This window comes from Jaculus jaculus, chromosome 22 (genome assembly GCF_020740685.1).
Source record: "Jaculus jaculus isolate mJacJac1 chromosome 22, mJacJac1.mat.Y.cur, whole genome shotgun sequence".
NCBI lineage: Eukaryota > Metazoa > Chordata > Mammalia > Rodentia > Dipodidae > Jaculus > Jaculus jaculus.
The window spans coordinates 1,043,248-1,057,113 of NC_059123.1; the positions used below are offsets into that span (position 1 = coordinate 1,043,248).

The 13,866-nt window shown below is 44.7% G+C and overlaps 1 non-coding gene across 1 annotated transcript; it reads right to left on the bottom strand.

Annotated features, from left to right (window-relative positions):
• Positions 1-774: 774 nt before the first annotated feature.
• Positions 775-881, bottom strand: LOC123456438. Its single transcript, XR_006634537.1, has one exon. It is a non-coding gene; the product is annotated as a U6 spliceosomal RNA (small nuclear RNA).
• Positions 882-13,866: the final 12,985 nt, after the last annotated feature.

The window sequence follows — 13,866 nt, forward strand, 5'->3', positions numbered from 1 at the left end:
TGTCTTCATTGTGTCCCAGAGATTTTGGTATGTTGTGTTCTCATTATCGTTTGACTCTATAAATTTTTTGATTTCCTTCTTGATTTCTTCATTGACTCATTCATCATTTAGTAGTGTATTGTTTAGTTTCCATGATTGTGTGTATGCCCTATAGCCTTTCTTGCTATTGATTTATAGTTTAATTCCATTGTGGTCAGATAGAATGCAAGGATTTATTTCAATTTTCCTGAATTTGTTAAGATTTGCTTTGTGTCCTAATATTTGGTCTATTTTAGAGAATGTTTCATGTGCTGCTGAAAAGAATGTATATTCTGCAGAATTTGGATGAAATGTCCTGTATATATCTGTTAGGTCCATTCCTTCTATGACCTCATTTAGTCCAGATGCCTCTCTGTTTATTTTTTCCCGGGATGACCTGTCAATTGATGAGAGTGGGGTGTTAAAGTCACCTACTACTACTGTGTTTGGTGTTATCTGTGATCTTAGTTCTAATAGTGTTTGTTTGATGAATTTGGGAGCCCCCATGTTAGGTACATATATGTTTAGGATTGTAATGTCCTCCTGTTGGAGTGCCCTTAATCAATATAAAGTGACCTTCCTTATCTTTCTTGACTAATGTTGGACTGAAGTCTACCTTGTCAGATATTAGGATAGCAACCCCTGCTTGTTTTCTAGGCCCATGTGCTTGAAACACCGTTTTCCAACCTTTCACCCTAAGATAACGTCTGTCCTTTGTAGTACGGTGAGTTTCTTTTCTTTTTTTTTCTATTTTTTAAAAATATGGGACGCTTCACAAATTTGCGTGTCATCCTTGCGCAGGGGGCATGCTAATCTTCTCTGTATCGTTCCAATTTTAGTATATGTGCTGCTGAAGGAAGCACGTAAGGTGAGTTTCTTGGAGACAGCAAATTGTAGGATCCTGCTTTCTAACCCAGTCTGCAAACCTATGTCTTTTGGTTGGGGCATTGAGGCCATTGATATTAAGAGATATTATTGAAAGGTGTGTGTTTATGTTTGCCATTTTTTTTGTGTTCCAGTTCTACCTTTGCTCTCTTGTGTTAACTAGTATTTGAGTATTGCTTGTTTTTCCCAGCTTCCTTATATGTGTGCTTTTCCTTTTCTTCAGCATGGAGGATTCTTTCAAGTATTTTCTGTAGAGCTGGTTTTGTCTTCAAATACTCCTTTAACCTGCTTTTGTCATGGAATGTCCTTATTTCTTCATCTATTTGAATGGATAACTTTGCAGGATAAAGTAACCTTGGTTGACAGTTGTTATCTTTCAGAACTTGGAATATATCACTCCAAGCCCTTCTGGCTTTTGAAGTTGGTGTTGAATAATCTGCTGTAATCCTGATGGGCTTGCCTTTATAGGTAACCTGATTTTTCTCTCTAATTGCTTTCAATATTTTTTCTTTGTTTTGTGTGTTTGGTAGTTTAATTATAAGATGGTGAGGAGAGGTTCTTTCCAGGTTTTGTCTGGCTGGAGTTCTAAAGGCTTCCTGTATCTGCATTGGCACCTCCTTCCCAATTTGGGGGACATTTTCTTCTATGATTTTGTTGAAGACGCCTACTATGCTTTTGGAGTGAAATTCTTCTCCTTCTACTATGCCCTGAATTCTTTTTTTTTTTTTTTTGGTTTTTCAAGGTAGGGTCTCACTCTAGCCCAGGCTGACCTGGAATTCACTATGGAGTCTCAGGGTGGCCCCGAACTCATGGCAGTCCTCCTACCTCTGCCTCCTGAGTGCTGGGATTAAAGGCGTGCGCCACCATGCCTGGCTCCTGAATCCTTATATTTGATCTTTTCATAGTGTCCTGAACATCTTGGAATTCCCATTCATACTTTTCCATTAGTTTGTCTTTCTCTTTGTTGGACTGTTAGATCTGCCACCTGGTCTTATAGCTTAGATATTCTGTCCTCTCCTTCATCCATTCTACTGTTGAGATTTTCTACAGAGATATTTTTTCATTATCTGTGTTCTTCATTGCTAGTACTTCTGACTGGTTTTTCTTCATTGTTTCTATTTCCTTATTTATGTCTTGTATTGCCTTCTTTATTTCATTAAATTTGTGTCCTGCATCTCCTTTGATTCCTTTGATTTCCTCTTTGATTCCTTTGATTTGTTCTTTGACTTCTTTGAACATATTTACAATCATTCTTTTGAAATCTTTCTCAGGCATTTCCTCTAACTCGTTCTCACTGGAGGTCATTTCTGATGCATTAATACTTTTAGGTGGATTTATATTGTCTTGCTTTTTAGTGTTTCTTGTGTTTTAATGTTTATATTTTTGTATCTTGGATTAAGTTAATGCTTGGATTTTCTAGCTAGCTGGGTATTCTTAGCTATATCAATTGACCTGATGTTATATATCTTCAGGGTAGGAGATTAAGGTGTTAGGTGTGGCTCTTAAGACTCTTAGAGTATCTACAAAGGTGTTCCTAGTGGTTGAGTTTGCCTGCTATGGGAGTATTCAAGTAGGCTGAGTGGAATAAAATACAGGTAGATTCTAAAATTTAACTAAACACTGTACACATTCAATCAAAAGCAGTACTGAGTATTTATGCAAGAGTAGGTATTATAGCAATCAGATCCTCTATCAACAAAGAGGTTATGATTTCTGGTTTGTTGAGGGATCCATGTCAGCTTGTGACCAAGTGAGACCCTTCCCTGGTGCAATCCCAGTTACCTTTTTGGATGATTTTGGTCTCAGTCAAGTTGCTGGCTGGGTCATTGGGCCGCTGTTCTGATTTCTGAATCTGGGCACTGGCTTTTCCTGTGGGACAAACTGAGCCTGGCAATTGTGGCCCTGCAGACTGGCACCCTCGCTGCTGGAACCACTGCTGAAGCTGCCACTGCTGGATCTGCTGCTGCTGTAGCTTCTGCTGCTGGAAACTCCATTGCTGCCCCTGAAGCTTCTGCTGTTGGATCCGCTGCTGCTGCCGCTGAAGCTGTTGCTGCTGGATCTGCCACCGCTGGGGCCACTGTTGCTGGTGCTGGAGGCACTGATGTTGCTGCCGGACTATGCTCCAGCTTGGGTCCCAGTGTTGATTCAAGTTGGCGTGGCTGGTGGCCGGGTCCAGGACCACTGCTCTGTTTGCTGGAGCTGGGCACAGGCGGTGGGGGAGGGGAGGGAGGCTGCTGATGCTGCTCTAGTTCTCTCGCTGTTCCACGTGTTTTTCTACCTTGCGATCTGCTCTTCCGTTGTTCACTGCCGCTCTCCCTTCATGTTTCTAGAGTTTGCGGAGAGCTCTGGTGTGAGTGGAAGCTCCCCTCACCTGGCTTTTCCTGCGGCTCAAGCCGAGCCTGGCGGCTTTCTGGTGCGCTTCCACTGCCAAGGTTGTTGGACCTGCTGGGGCTGCTTTTGCCTGCCTGTGCAGGCTGTGGATGCTCTGGATCTCTTCTACTTCTCCACTGCTGTTTTAATTTCCTTTACACCTCGCTTTTTAGTAAAAGTATGTATTTTGCTGAGTTTTTTTGTTCTTCCCTCTCCTAGGCTGCTTTGGCGTGGTACCTATGCTGCCATCTTACAAAACACTTACTTTTTAATGCTTGCTTTTATCTTTATTTTTAAAAAAATTTTGACACTTTCATACATGTGTGCAATACATGTTGATCCCATTCCCTCCAACTCCTTCCTTTTCTCCTCCTCAAACTGAAACCCTTTTTCTCATCAGATCCCCACCCTACTTTCATGCATTGCTCATTTGCAAGAAGAGGAGTTCAAGGCTATCCTCAGCTACATAGTGTGTCAGAAACCAGCTGGGGAAGGTGAGCGTCATGCTCACCAGATGCTTTACTCTCCACAGGTGAGGACACTCTGGTGACTGTCTTTCTACCTGTGCACATTGGTGGTCTCTGTGCTATGCTATGCTTTCTGGAGCAGGAGAACCTAAGTTCATTTTTACACTCAGAAAGTCAGCAGAAATAATATTTTGAAACTTCATTAAGGTTTTTGTTGGCTGGTTTTTAATGACCCTACTAAGAAATTAGAATGGCAAAAAGAAAGGAACAGTTATTTTTGCAAACATACATTCAACTATATCTACCATCTGCCCTTAAGAGTACTAGGAATGAGAGAATAATGGATTGTGTTGCTGTATCTGCCAATGCAGCCAATGTAATTTCAAATCAGGCCTCACCATTAGCTAGGCTGCCCGATTCCCATCACTCGTCATTTGGTAGAAGTGGACGGTGGGGGATGAGAGCTAGTGAGAGAAAACTAAGCAGCCCAACATTGGCTGCTTAGGGTGTTTTGTTATAATTATTATTACATTTATAATTATATTTTGGAATGTAACTGGTAGTTTATGATTTGAGTTTAGTTTTCTTTCTTTCTATCTATCTATCTATCTATCTATCTATCTATCTATCTATCTATCTATCATCTTATATTTATTTTTTGAAACAGGGTCTCACACTGTAGGCCAGGGCACAACAAAACTCACTATGGAACCCAGTCAAGCTTTGAACTTGCTGCAATCCTCCTACCTCAGTTTTTTAAGTACTGGGATCACAGGTGTAAGCCAACACATCTAGCTCCGTCTTACACACACATACATGCAAATAAATAAATCTAAGTGTGTGTGTGTGTGTGTGTGTGTGTGTGTGTGTGTGTGCATGGCATTGTGCATCAGGGTACAAATGCCTGTCTGGCTTTACGTGAGTGGCTGGGGTGGCTGAACCTGGGCCAGCAGGTTTTTCAAGAAGGTGCTTTTAGCCATCTCCCCAGCCCCATATCTTTAAAAAAAAATTTATTTATTTATTTTATATATGAGAGAGAGAGAGAGGCAGATAGAGAGAGAATGGGTGCACTAGGGCCTTCAGCCATTGCAAATGAACTCCAGACGCATGTGCCACCTTGTGCATCTGGTCTATGTGGGTCCTGGGGACTCAAACCTGGGCTCTTTGGCTCTGCAGGCCAGCGCCTTAACTGCTAAGCCACCCCTTCAGCCCCATATCTTATATATTCTAATTGCCAGATTCTACTGCTTTCTTTATTTGGCAAGTTTTCATGAATTGTTACTTTTATATTCTGTTTTATTGTGATATATTTTTAAAATATTTTATTTATTTATTTATGAGAGAGAAAGAGCTAGAGAGAAAGAGAGAATGGGCACACCAGGGCCTCTAGTCACTGCATACAAACTTCAGACACATGTGCTCTCTTGTGCATCTGGCTTATGTGGATCCTGGGGAATTGAACCCGGGTCCTTAGCCTTCACAGACAAATGCCTTAACTATTAAGCCATTTTCCCAGTCCCCTATTGTGATATTTTTGTAGCTGATTTTATACTTTTTATTTCCAATGAGAAATATTAACTACTAATTTCATTACATATTTTTAACAACAGCACATTTTTACATAGCTGTTATTGTTACTTTTAATATATATTTTAATTGAATGAATTAATCTTGAATACCCTTTCAGGGATGAAACAAAATCCAAATTATATGCCACCTCTCACTTTTAAAAAATTATTTTTATTTTAAAAATATTATTTATTTATTTATTTGACAGAGAAAGAGGTGGGAGAGAGAGAGAGAGAATGGGTATGCCAGGGCCTTGAACCTGTCTTTGGCTTTGCAGGCAAACACCTTAACCACTAAGCAATCTCTCCCGCCCCCAGATCTCATTTTTGACCTAGCATTTTTTATTTCAAAAATTTTACATTTAAATGTAATATTTAATAAAGATATTTAAATATTACTTATATTTTTGCTTCTCAAAACTCTAGTTTAAGTAACTACTTATTTGCTATCTATAACTATACTTTTTCCTACTTTTGCAATACCCTAATCACCAGTGCTTCAGAATGGCCTTTTGTTTTCGAGGTAGGATAGGGTCTTAGTCTAGCCCAGGCTGATGTGGAATTTACCATGTAGTCTCAGGGTGGCCTTGAACTCATAGTGATCCTTCTACCTCTGCCTCCCAAGTGCTGGGATTAAAGGTGTGCTCCACCTTGCCCAGCTCAGAATGACCTTTCATTGTGTTTAATCTACATTTATCCTCTATGGAATATTTTCAGCTGTGAGACTTTATTGATGTAGTGTTTGCTTTTTTATATTTTATTTATTTATTTATTTGAGAGAGAGTGAGAGCAAGAGGGTGGGGGGCACACCACAGCCTCCAGCCACTGCAAATGAACTCCAGGTGCATGCGCCCCCTTGTGCATCTGGCTTACATGGGTCCTGGAGAGTCGAACCTGGTCCTTAGGCTTTGCAGGCAAACACCTTAATGGCTAAGCTATCTGCCCAGCCCTGATGTAGTGTTTAGTGTTTTCACTTTAAAAATTGAATTTTTGTCTTCAGAGAGAAAAGTCATTTTTTTGTGGATTCTGGATTTTTCCCTTGCCCTCAGGTTGGGTCCCTTGGGAGCCTGTTTTGTGCATCAGGGCACCCTTACTGGGTACTGACATGCCCTGCCCCCCTGAAGTTACCCGTCTCTAGAACAGCCAGGGGTCTCCCGAGGCCAGGACCGATCCGTCACACGCGCTCGCCGTTTGCTAGTCATCCCTGGGTCTTTCCGTCTGTGCCTCACCCCTTCCCCAGCTGCCACCTCACCTGCCAGAGAAGTTGGGCCCCGTGGAAAGAGCTCTGCCCTTCCTCTGGTGGATACCAGGTGTGAAATTGTGCCTGGGCTCCTTCACGTGCCAGGCGTTTCTCTTTCTACTCTCAAGAAGCCACACACGAGCTGCTGCACTCTTATCTTGGTGAGCAGAAACACATGTGTATTCACCCCTGGAAGGACATTGACGGGCCAAAGAAATTATCCCATCTGAGGCCAGAGTGGAGTTCATGGGGGTCTGTCACAGAGGAGAGGGGGAGACTCTGAAGCAGACACGACCCTGGGAAAGCCCACCCCAGCACAGGTGACGACCCCATGGAAGCCGTGCCAGAGGAGTGCCCCCTTCAGCTACAGCTCTACCCGTGTCCACGAGTGCCCCACGCCCAAACCAGGAGCACACAGTGTGGGGCTTGATTCTCAGGGGAGGGCCTGGTGACCCGCCCCATTGAGACAGGGTCCCACACTTGAGAGTGACAGCCTTCTAGAGTGGTCACCGCCTCTTACCATTACTCTAGATTGAGATACCACTGTCTTGATTTGGCTTGTTTCGTTGCCCATGAGTATAGGGCCACGGTCTCTGAAAGTCATCCAGTGATGCTTGCTCTGGGGTGGTCATGGTCACGCTACATCCAGCGACAGCAGCTGTTCGCAACACAGACACATTGCAAAAGCGATGGAGGTCTCACCCGCCGTCCTTTCCCCGAGCGGCTGAGCGTCTGCGCCGAGCAGCGGGCATCATGGACGCCATCCCAGGCCTCCCGTTGACACACCACACCCTCTCCAAGCTCTCACATTCTTCTGTTCCTTTGTGTCGGACTTTTGAAATGTGACAAGCAAGTAAACCTTGTTCCCAAATGGCTTCTCATATTCTTCAAGATGTCTTTGTTAGAATTTGATGTCTTGACAGTCCAAAAAATTACCTGTAATTTATTCCCTAGGTAAGTGCTCCGTTTTGCTTGCGTTTTCATGTCTTTTGCTAGTCTCTGAGTACTGGCTCTGTTAGTTCCCAGTCAGAAGGTTTCTCTCTCTCTTTGTCATCAGCAGTGACTTGCTGTGCCTCCCACAGCCTCATCATTTTGATGTCAGGTTTGTTTTTCTGATCTCTGACTCCTTTTGTGTTGTCTATAAATTCCATCTTTTTTTTTTTTTTTTTTTTTGGTGTTTCGAGGTAGGGTCTCTAGCGCAGGCTGACCTGGAATTTACTATGTAATCTCAGGGTGGCCTCGAACTCATGGTGGTCCTCCTACCTCTGCCTCCTGAATGCTGGGATTAAAGGTGTGCTCCACCATGCCTGGCTAAATTCCATTTTTTTGTTTATAGTTTGCTGCATAGGAAGTATGCACTTATACGGTGCAGTGTATTACTTTAACAGTACACAGCTTGCAGTGAGGAGATCAGGGTGACTGTCAATCATATCCACTGCCTCAGACATTTGTCAGTTACTTGTGTTGTTGGGAACTTAAAAACCCTCTCTGGCTGGGCGTGGTGGCACACGCCTTTAATCCCGGCACTCGGAGGCACAGGTAGGAGGACCGTCATGAGTTTGAGGCCACCCTGAGACTACATAGTGAATTCCAGGTCAGCCTCAGCTAGAGTGAGACCCTACCTTGAAACACCAAAAAAAAAAAAAAAAAAAAAAAAAAAAAAAAAAAATCCCTCTCTGGTAGCTACTTTCAGATGTATAATTAATTGTTGTCAACTCTAGTTGCCTTACTGTTTGGTGGACATTGAAAGTTATTCTTTTTCTTTAAATTTATTAGAATCAGAGACAGAAAATGGGCACACCAAGGCCTTTAGCCACTACAAACGAACTTCAGACGCATGCATCACCATGTGCATCTGGCTTATGTGGGGCCTAGAGAATCGAACCTGGGTCCTTAGGTTTCACAGGCAAGCGCCTTAACCGCCAAGCCATTGCTCTAGCCCGAAAGTTATTCCTTCTCTCCAACTATACCTTTGTGTCAACTAACTACCCACTCTCTAGCCCTCTATCTTTCCTCCTCCTTCTACCCTCTGGCACCCAACATTCTACTTTGTTAGTCCGGTGGCATCCTTCTGTCCTCTGGAGGTCACGACGAGTTCCTCACCCACAGCACAGCTTGTAAGCCGACACTGTAGGACCAGCAGAATGCACACTGCCCACAAAGGGCTCACAGCACAACTGAGAGACTGATGGTCCCCATTGCTTCGATGACTTTTGGGGACTTGGCTTCCTAATTTTGATTAGTTGGCCTGCCAAACCACTCAGGGGACCATCACTAACTGGGATCATTACTTGGGGTATGCTAGTGACAAGAGTCATTTAATCCCTCACGTTTCCATTTTATCTCAAGCAGCCAATTGCAGGCTGTCAGCATTTCTGTGCTTGGTCAATAACTTTTCCAACCTGGGGTGAATAGAGTGTGCAGATCAATTGAATGGCATGACATTGACTCGTAAATGCATCTGCTCTCGAGTCGTGTCCAAAGCTGTAATTAAAAGTCAAAGAATAAAAAGTCATTGCATTTTGATTACAGCAGAAGGGAAACAGCTTCTGAATTGTCAATCTGGGAGACAGGAGTGCTTGGGACAACTTCCTCCCACCTTCCAACACCCTCCACCCTCAGGGCTCTGTCTTGCGACTCATCAGAGGAAAGTAGTGGGAACCAGCCCTGAGCCCGGCTCCTCTGCTCCCGTGCCTCCTGCATTTCATGGCGTTATTCTTTGCTCTCCTCACAGGCATGCATTCTTGTGGACATCTCCCATTTCAACATATATTTTTCTCCCGATGAATTTATGACTCATTTAACCCTGTCAAAACCCTCCACTTACATGAGTGTGTTACATATGTGTCCACATGTGTGCATCGTGAAAGTCTTGCATTCTTTCTGTTTTAGCAAGTACTTCTAGGGGAGAAAGTGCTATGCCAGCACATTCTTGCCAAAACAAAATGAACACGAAAAGCAAAGAAGACTGGCGAAGGAACTAAGTGGAAGCAAACGGAGTTCAAGAACGCTGAAGGAGTGAGAGCCAGGAAGTTGATTTGGGGGCCCATGGAAGTGGAAGGAGCAGTAGCCTAAGGATTAAGAGTGTGTTAGAGGACAAGGAACCCTGCATCAAAAAGTTGGCACCAAACACATATGAGAATGGGCAAAGGAGGGGCTGGCTACCAAGCACCAATTCTGGTGTCCTTGACTTGACCTGAGCCAGATGAGCGTAACACCTGAGCGCACTTGCAATCCCAGTGCCTTGGCCAGTCAGTCTAGCCTAACTGGCGAGCTCTATGCCAATGGCAGATGCCGTCTCAGAAATACAAGGACAGCCTGGGATCCATGAGACCCTACCTCACCAAACAGTTCTGAGAAGGAAGCACATTTCTGAGGAACGACACCGAAGTTGTCCTCTGACCGGCACCTGCTCACATGTGCCCCCGTGAACATGCACACACTTCTACACCCATAATAAGAAGCTGGAGGAAAGCACATGTGAACATGCACACACTCCTACCCCATAATAAGAAGCTGGAGGAAAGCACATGTGAACATGCACACACTCCTACACCCATAATAAGAAGCTGGAGGACAACATATTTTAAACTAACAGTACAAGACGAGTTACATGTTTTTAAGTTGATACTTAGCTTTTCTCTTGTTTAAGACAATATTTCTCAAACTGCACCAGGCATCAGAATGCCCAGGAGACTTGAACAAGCACCTGCCAATCCCTCCTTGAGAAGTCTCTGATTTAGGAGGTCAGGAGCACACATGAGAACTTGTACTTCTGGAACGCTCCCAGAGGCTGCTGACACTGATGGCCCCGAGGCCACGCTTTGATATTGATACACGTTTGCTCCTCAAACCAGAGTGAATGTCAGAGCACCCCGAGGGAATGCACAGTCGCCATCTGTCTTTAGGAATCATTGCTGGAAAGCATGACATAGGAGGTCTGGGTCTGGGGATCGTGGACCTAACAAGATGCTAAATATCACTGCAAATTTTGGAGTCTCTTCCTCGGGGAGAGTCGCTAAGTATAATGACATCACTGACACCAGAGTCCCACTGTGTGTGTGTGTGTGTGTTCACACAGTCGGTGCTGTGCTCACGGAGTGGTAGACTCCTGGGTGTAGAAGAGATCTGGTTTGGTTTTCAAAACTCAAATTCGAGGGCTGGGGAGATGGCGCAGTTGGTATGTGTGCCACACAGACACAAGGGCCAGAGTTTGAATCCCCAGTACACATGTCAAAAATGCCAGGCATGACATATACCTAGCAAGCATCTTGAGGACCGGACAATAGGGTGTGGAGGGGAGGGAAGGGTAAGGGAGGGAATGGGGGGGACACAAAACTGGACCCAAACAGCAATGGTACCATAAAACTCTACATCCTAAAAGACAGACCAAATGGTTGAACCTTAACCAGGTCCTTAGAGGGAACACCTGAGTCACAAGGCCCTGGAGAGCGTACAGTAAACACTGACCTTTATCTCTTCCTGTTACTATATCTCTCTCTCCCTATTCTCTCTCACCTCTCTCTCTCTCTCTTTTATATCACTTATCTTTTTCTTCCTTCTCTTCTTGGGTGCTGACCTGTAACTCCCGGTACCAGCAGTTGAATATCATCCAAAATGAGCTTTTGATAAGAGAGGTTTTCCAAAAGAAGACAGATTTATGCCAGAGAGCTTGATGTCCCACCATAGGTTAGTGGTAAGACCCTAGTGCTGAAGACACCATATACGGTTGGCATGTAACATGGAGTGACATGGCTGGAAGGTGGAAGAGAGTCAGTCCCCAGACAGTCAGTGCATCTAGTGCTGGAAGGCGCTACATGAGTGACTGGGGGAAAATGCACGGTCTAACTTACTTAGCAGCAAACAACCTGATGTGATGCTCACACAAGTGCAATAGTGGTGCACAGCCATGGTGGGAAACCAACTGCTCTCTATTTGGTTAACTGATCTGCTCAGTGGAGCAGAACCCATAGCTGGAGCTGGGAAACAAGTCAGAACCATATCCAAAATAAGCCCGCTTTCCATTAAGCTCTAAAAAATAATGGTTATCACATTTACTTGGTGCTAACTTTACTCTCCGTTGGAGAATCTGCTTCTCTTTTTCAGATAGATGCAGATCCTAAGGAGAGAACCACCCCATCATACCTCAGAAGGATCCCAGATGAAACTAGGAATAATTGGCAAAACAAGCAAGTGTGCTGTTTTCTTGGTGAGCCTGGTACCAGCACAAGGGTGAAGGAGATTGACACAAAGAACAATCAACTTCTACCAAACCAGCTATCCAGAGATACAGAGGCTCCCAAGACCTCATCATTGATGCAGACTTAAAATAAACCCAACATGGCTCATGGAAATTTGCAGGAGAGGGGGTGGAAAGAATGTCAGAGCCACACGTTGGGTCATGACACACAGAGACATTTCCTCCTACCCCAAACTGAAGGCTAACCCTATAATGCACAACCCATATACCCCAACAAGAAGGGTCCCTGTGAAGGGGGGAGGACAGGGAGGAGGATAACAATGGTACCAACTTGACTGTATTCACTGAGTACAAAAATAAAAAAAAAGTAATTAAAAACAATGCTGGGCATGGCGCGTGCCTGCAATCCAGCGCTGGGGAGATGGACACGAGAGCAGCTGAGGCCTTCTCAGTATGTAGTCTAGTTGGATCAGGCGAGTGCCAGGCTCAGAAAGAGAACCTATCTCAAAAATAAGGTAGAGGGGGCTGGAGAGATGGCTTAGCGATGAAAGCACTTACCTGTAAAGTCTGAGAATGGGCGCACCAGGGCCTCCAGCCACTGCAAACGAACTCCAGACACATGTGCCCCTGTGTGCATCTGGCTTACGTGGGTCCTGGGGAATTGAACTGAGGTCCTTTGGCTTTGCAGACAAGCACCTTAACCGCTAAGCCATCTCTCCAGCCCCTGTGCTACATTTTTGAGCTGTAAATGTTCTTCTACAACATGGGACTCCGCTTGTCAACAACCAGACTTGCTCTCTTGCCTACAACTTCATTTCCCTTCCCATGGGCTCTGCCCAGGCCATCCTAACTCCCAGTCACCTGCCAGAGACGTCTCTGACAAGGCCTTCCTTTGGGTCTTGGTATCAGAACCTGGATTTTGTTTTGTTTCTTTGAAGTAGCCTTTCTCCCTTTCCCTTCTGCTGCCACTGTCTGCCCCCAGCATGAGGTGACCATCACTACTTTGTACCATTAGCTTCACCAGGTCAGTCTTTGTAGCTCATTGATCTTGTTTTTTTTTTTCTGAGTTATCTCCTGTTTGAAATCTACACTGAAAACTCTAAAAACAGATTTTATGACATGACTTGGGATTTGAGGTTCTCTCTGGCCTTCTACAAATGGCTACCTCTCCAACCGCATATTTCTCTTCTATAGCACACAATGTGAGCTGTAATTTTATTGGTCTTACTAATAGTATGAAGATGTCTTAGTTCAGTGGCCCCTGCCACGTTGACATTTTCCCCACCTTTCCATCTACCTGAATTCTGCCTCCATAACAGGCAGATTTCCCAAGAGTCCTTCATGTCTCCTGTTTCCGTGTGCGTGCATGTAGGCATGTTTGTATGTGTGTGGGCACATGTATGTGTGAAGGGAACTGTGCTGCCCACTTACTTTGAGACAGGGTGTCTCATTGGCTCGAAGCCCCCCAACTCATTTTAGGCTGCCTGGCCAGTGAGCTACAGGGTTTCTCTGTCTCCGACTCCCCAGTGCTTGGATTCCAGGCATAAGCACACCAGGCTTCTTTATATAGGTGTGGGGTGGAACTCAGGCTACTGCGTTTGTGAGACAAGCCCTTTGCTGACTGAGTGCTCTCCTCGGACCCCTTTCTCACTTCTTTTAAAACTTTATATTGGGCTGGAGAGATGGCTTAGCGGTTAAGCGCTTGCCTGTGAAGCCTAAGGACCCTGGTTCGAGGCTCGGTTCCCCAGGTCCCACGTTAGCCAGATGCACAAGGGGGCACACGCATCTGGAGTTCGTTTGCAGAGGCTGGAAGCCCTGGCGCGCCCATTCCCTCTCTCTCCCTCTATCTGTCTTTCTCTCTGTGTCTGTTGCTCTCAAATAAATAAATAAAAATTAAAAAAAAATCTTTATATTATTTGACAGAGAAAGAGGGAGAGAGATAGGATGGGTGCACCCGGGCCTGCAGCCATTGCAAACGAACTCCAGGCATGTGCACCCACTTGTGCATCAGGCTAACATGGGTCCTGGGGAATTGAACATGGGTCCTTTGGCTTTTCAGGCAAACACCTTAACTGCTAAGCCATCTCTCCAGCCCCCTCTCTCCTCCGCTGCTCACTG